Source organism: Cupressus sempervirens, chromosome 2 (assembly GCF_028749045.1).
Source record: "Cupressus sempervirens isolate cs-2001-9-10 chromosome 2, ASM2874904v1, whole genome shotgun sequence".
NCBI classification, from domain to species: domain Eukaryota; kingdom Viridiplantae; phylum Streptophyta; class Pinopsida; order Cupressales; family Cupressaceae; genus Cupressus; species Cupressus sempervirens.
Window position 1 is genome coordinate 533,133,693 of NC_143119.1, and position 6,000 is coordinate 533,139,692.

Below are 6,000 nucleotides of genomic sequence, written 5' to 3' on the forward strand. Positions count from 1 at the left end.
AATCTATAATATTAAACTCATCATAAATTTATCCTCTAAGTACTAAAATGTGAAACACATCGTGGATGCATAACAGGCTAGGTGGCAAAGCTAAATGGTATGCAATAGGTCATATCCTCTCTAGGATCTTGAATGGTCCAATGAATTGAGGTGCCAACTTAGAGACCTTTTCAAATTGAATCAGACTCGTGCACTTGTACCTTCAAGAAAAATCTATCTCTAACTTGATACTCTCAATCTATCCTCTTTGCATCAGCATACTTCTTCTACCCATCCTGTGCCTCTCTTAGGCATTGTCTAATTAGGGTCACCTGCTGATCCATCTCCTTTACTAACTAAGAACCAATAGATACTCAATCCTTTTTCCTATCCCAACTCAAGGAAATTCTACATGGTCTTCCATACAAGGCCTCATAAGGTGACATACCTATGGAGGAATGGTGCCCATTGTTATAGAAAAACTCGACAAGATGTAAGTATTCCTCCCATTTTCCTTGATGGTCAATCATGTACATATGTAACATGTCCTCCAAAACCTAATTCACTCACTCGGTCTGACGAAAAGTCTAAGGATGGTACATTGTACTGAAATTAAGCCTAGTGTCCAAAGCTACTTGCAACTCTCTCCAAAAGGATGAAGTGAATAATGAATCTCTATCAGAGATGATCTTATGGAGAATGCCATGAAGTCTGACAATGTCCTACAGGAACACCTAAGCTATGTCTTGTGCTATGTATGTAGTATGCATGGGTGAGAAATGGGCGACCGTGGTCAACATGTCAACTATCACCAAAATGGCATCATGGCAGTGAGATGACATGGGAAGACCAATAATAAAATCCATAGATATAGCATCCCACTTCCACTTTGCAATATCATGAGGCTAAAGAAGCCCACTGGGATGATGTGCTCTGCCTTCACACTTTAACACTCAAGGCATCTCACAAAAATGCTAGCAATCTACACTCTCATTCTTAGCCAATGATATAACTATTTCAGATCTGCATGTAACTTCTAAACACTGGGGTGCATTTCATAAGGTGCTCTATGACCCTCAACTACAATGAGCTTGTGCAAACCCCTACTGGAAGGTACATACATACATCCTCTATGACAAAAAAGTCCATCAAAATCCAAAGAATACTTTGAAAACTTCCCTTCTAAGGGTCTTTGAGGATACACTATCTAACTAACTTCCACATAAAGCTCATCTATAGGCAAGTGTTGTAGGATCTTCTCTCTCAAGTCAGTGCAAGTAGTCACAGATGAAAGCTCATGGAAACTTCTACTTAAGGCATCTGCAACCAAATTCTCCTTTCCCTTGATGTAATGAACATCAAAATCATACTCACAAAGGAACTCCATCCACCTTCTTTTCCTAGCATTAAGGTTTGGCTACATAAATATGTACTGCAAGCTTTTGTGGTCAGAATGAAGTTCGAATCTATGATCTAGAAGGAAGTGTCACTATCTCACTAAAGCATGAACCACTACTGCAAGCTCTAGGTTATGAGTAGGGTAATTGAGTTCATGAGTCTTCAACTTCCTAGACTCAAAGGACATAGTTCATCCTTCCTACATAAGGACTATCCCTATACCATCCAAAGATGCATCAATGCACACCACAAAATCCACAAAAGTATCTGGCACTGCAAGAATCCATGCACTCATGAGGGCTCTCTTGAGCTCTTGAAAAGCTCTATCACACTTCTCTATCCACTCATACTTCTTTCCCTTCTTCTAAAGATATGTGATTGGGTGTGCTAATCTAGAGAATCCCGGAATGAAGCGTTGGTAATATCTTCCTAGTCCCATAAAGCTCCTCACTTCAGTGACATTGGTGGGTAATGGCCACTCCATGATGGCCTTAATCTTTGATGGGTCTACAGAGATACCATTTCCTAATATGACATGACCCAAATAATGTATCTCAGGTCTATAGAATGCACACTTCGATAAGCTTCCATACAAATGATTCTCTCTCAAATTCTATAATACTTGTCTTAGTTGCTCCTCATGCTCTTTCTCATCATACAATAAATCAGAATGTTATCAAGGAAAGCAACCACAAACTTATCCAAAAAGGTATGAAATACTCCATTCATGAGGCTCATGAATATAGCTAGAGCATTTGTGAAGCCAAATGGTACCATACTGAAATCGTAGTGACCATACCTTATATAGAATGTAGTCTTGGGGATATCACTATCTACAATCCTCAATTGATGGTAACCTGACTTTAGATCAATCTTTGAAAATACTCGAGCACCCTACAACTGATCAAAAAGATCATCAATTCTGGGAGGAGGATATTGGTTCTTGATGGTTACTTTGTTCAACTATCGATAATTAATACACAACCTAAGTGATCTATCCTTCTTCTTTATGAAGATCACTGGTGCACCCCAAGGTGACACACTAGGTTGAATATGCCCCTTCTACAAGAGTTCCTCGAATTGAGCCTTTAGTTCACTAAGCTCACAAGTAGTCATCCTATATGGTGCTCTTGATACTGGCTCAGCTCTTGGCACAAGATCAATATGAAAATCCACTACTCTAGGTGGAGGCATGCTAGGGAGCTGTAAAGAAAACACATTTGCAAACTCCTATAGGATTGGAAAATCACCGAGGGATGACTCCCCCTTTGAATTAGTGAACAACTAACACCCCTTTCGCATGCACCATCTAAGCTGCATAGTAAAAATCATATGAAGGGATATTGGTCTCTTCAATTTGAAGATCTCTCTAGAGATACCATCTCCATCCACTCATTCCACCCTCTTATGTCGATAATCCATCTTGGCACTATGGGCATAAAGACAATCCAAGCAAAGAGCAACATCATAAGAACCTAGAAGGGTGATGCATAGATCAAACATCATGGACATGTCTCCTATCTACATCTAGAAATTATGCACCATGGAACTAGCTAACACTCTAGCTCTTGAGACTAACTCTACTTCCCAACTGTCACTAGCCCACAACGCTCCACTACATATGGAGATATAAAAGATTCAGTAGCTCTAGAATCAAATAAAACTACAACCATATGGCCCTGTATAATACCTATAGCCTTGTTAATTGTGGCTTGATGCTCGACCTAGTGGTTGTCAACTGTTGCAAAAACTCTGTGGGATCTGCCCATGTCTCTAACTATTGGCTCTAAAAAAACTCTTCTCTGACCACTGGATGACTATCCTTGCAAAAACTCTCTAGCTATATGACCCATGCCACCATAAGTGTAGCATGGTCCTTGGGTATAAGATCATGCACCCTATGATCCAGATTGTTATGGGCCTCTTGACTTGTTAGATCCACTGTATCCACCCCTAGAAGACTGTTGAGTCTTCACTGACTATGACTGTTGGGCCTATACCTTTTGATCCTGATTGTGACCTTGAGATTGCCATTACTTGGGCTTGGAGCCCTAATAACCCTGTGAGGGTTTCTGCTACTATTTCTCTTATGGTTTCTATTGTTGAGTCTATTGGCCCTTAGAGGACCTCGCTGTATAGTTTTGATTCCCTTTCCAAGGGGGTTTTGCTGGGTAGAGTTTCAGTTTTGAGACCGATCTTGTGACTCCTATCTACCCTGAGTATCCTCAGCAACTAGTGCTATCTCAAGTACCTATCTAAAGGTGGTAGGGAAGGCCAAACAGACTAGACCCTAGAGTGAAAAATTTAGTCCCCATAATGAAGTAATGTACTCGCAATTTCTCATCCTTCATGTATTCAACATAAGGAAGGAGATTAAGAAACCTACTCTCATATTGAGCTACTATAAGACCCCTCTAATATAGAGAATGAAATTTCTCTATCTATTTCTATCTAAAGTGCTCGAATAGGCACCACTCCTAGAATCTCTCCAAGAATGACTCCCATGTAAGGGTATCCATCCTCACTCCTCCTATAGTCTCCTCCTAATGCCACCAATTTGAGGCATCTCCTCTTAGCTGATGGACTACTAGACATGCCTTCAGATTACTCCCATAAGGATGTAATCCAAAACACCGATGTAGGCTCTATAACTAGGCCTCTGCTACTGTTCCCTCTATGGAATCAATAAAGAATGGTGGCCCGAGTCATATCAACTCCCTGATATCATCTCCTATATGTCTAGGAGGTCTATCTAGTGGTGGTCCTCTCTGATGTATGGACTCAACCTCATGCTTGCCCTATCCCTCTACTTGCCTTGGTGGGGGACTCCTACTCCTCTCTCTGCCATTAGCCCTGCCTCCTCTAGGTCCCTCTACTTCCCCTTTGGGAATCTATTGCCTTGGTTTTAATATAGGTGCTATCCTCTACTAGACTAGGCCAATCAATGTCTAAAGGGCATCCAAAATATCCTAATTTGAGTTCAGTGGTGGTGGAGGTGGTAGCGGTTTCACTTTACCACCCCTCACCCTATGACCTCTGCCTCATCAGTTGCTTCACATAACAGGAGGCATCCTACACAAGTTTTAAAGTTTAAATTAAGTTTCAAAAGCATAATGGTTTTAGGTTCCTAGTGTTGAAACACAGGCTTTGATACCAAAATATCATCCCCAATATATGGGGGCAAAAACATATGTAAATTTTTTTTTGGATGATAATAATTAAGTTCACTAAGTTTGATAAGCTTAAATTAGTTAAGATAACAACATGTCTCCCCTAATAGTGTCCTAAAATTTCCATTTAAGTTTATAATCAATGAGTATAAATAGATCACCAAATTAAAACTTTCATTGTTTAATCGATTAATTAATTTTAAAAATAATATGTTAAAAATTATTCAGATAACAAATGAAAGAAATAAAGATAATTTGAACTCCTTCAAATCATTTGAATTCAAAAGAACTTACTAATTAATGTAACCTTACAGCCACCATTAAACTTTAATTAAAATTTATTCAAATCTAAATTTTATTTAAATCTATAAATCTATTAGAAATAAAGCATTTCTAAAGATAATAACTATATATATAATTAAATACGACTAGATAATAAAATAAAATAAAATATCATTTTCTACTAATTTGACATTAAAAGTAATAATCACTACACTTAACACTTATTAATCTACATTTACACTAACTACAATTTTTAAAAGATTACAATTGTTTAACATTTTAAAAAGAATACTAATTTAACGAATTTAAATTATAATAAAACATATAATTTTATTTTATTATACGTAAAACTTAACTAACAACAAAATAAATACTAATATTTTTTAATGATACTAATATTAATTAAAACTTAAACTAAATTAAATCTAAACTAACTTAAATTAACACTAACCTAAATTAGAACTAACTTAATTTAAAACTTTTAAAACATAAAACAAACTAAACTAATATAATTCCTAACCTACCCGATTCCCTACGCCTAGGTACTCCCCTTATTCCACACCAAGGCTTTCCCCTGCATGGGTAAAAGCCCCAACTAGCCCTACTCACATTGCCCAAGATTTGGGGTTCGCTGCCCAAAAAATTTCCAAGGATAATGTATGTAGGCCTAGGAAAAATGCAAGTTAATTAAAAAGGTTGAAAGTTAAAATAGTTTGCCCACTCCAAAGTTGACTTACTAGGAAGTTATGTCAGGCATGACATAAGGTGCATTGGCCAAGGAACCAAATTGATTTCGCTAGGTTTGGAGGAGTTATCCAAAAAGTAAAGTGGTAGGATAGGATAGCATGCCATGTGAAGTCAAAATGTTTGAAAATCTTTTAAACTTTTCCCCCGTCCACTTGCATACTGCATTCCGGATGAAGGGATAGGTGGGTAATGTCACCCACATCATTGGTGGCTTTCTTCCTCATTGTTATGCCTAGGGTGAATGCAATTAAGAAAGTGGGGTGGTAGAGTTATGGTAGAAAGATAAGTAGTTAGGATTGTTATTAGGATATTTTAGGATATTTTTTAAAAAAAACATTTTTATATATTTACTTTCTTAATTAACTTTTAATTTAATTTAATTTTAAAATAAAGAATCAGAGAATATTCTCTTTTGCAACCAAAT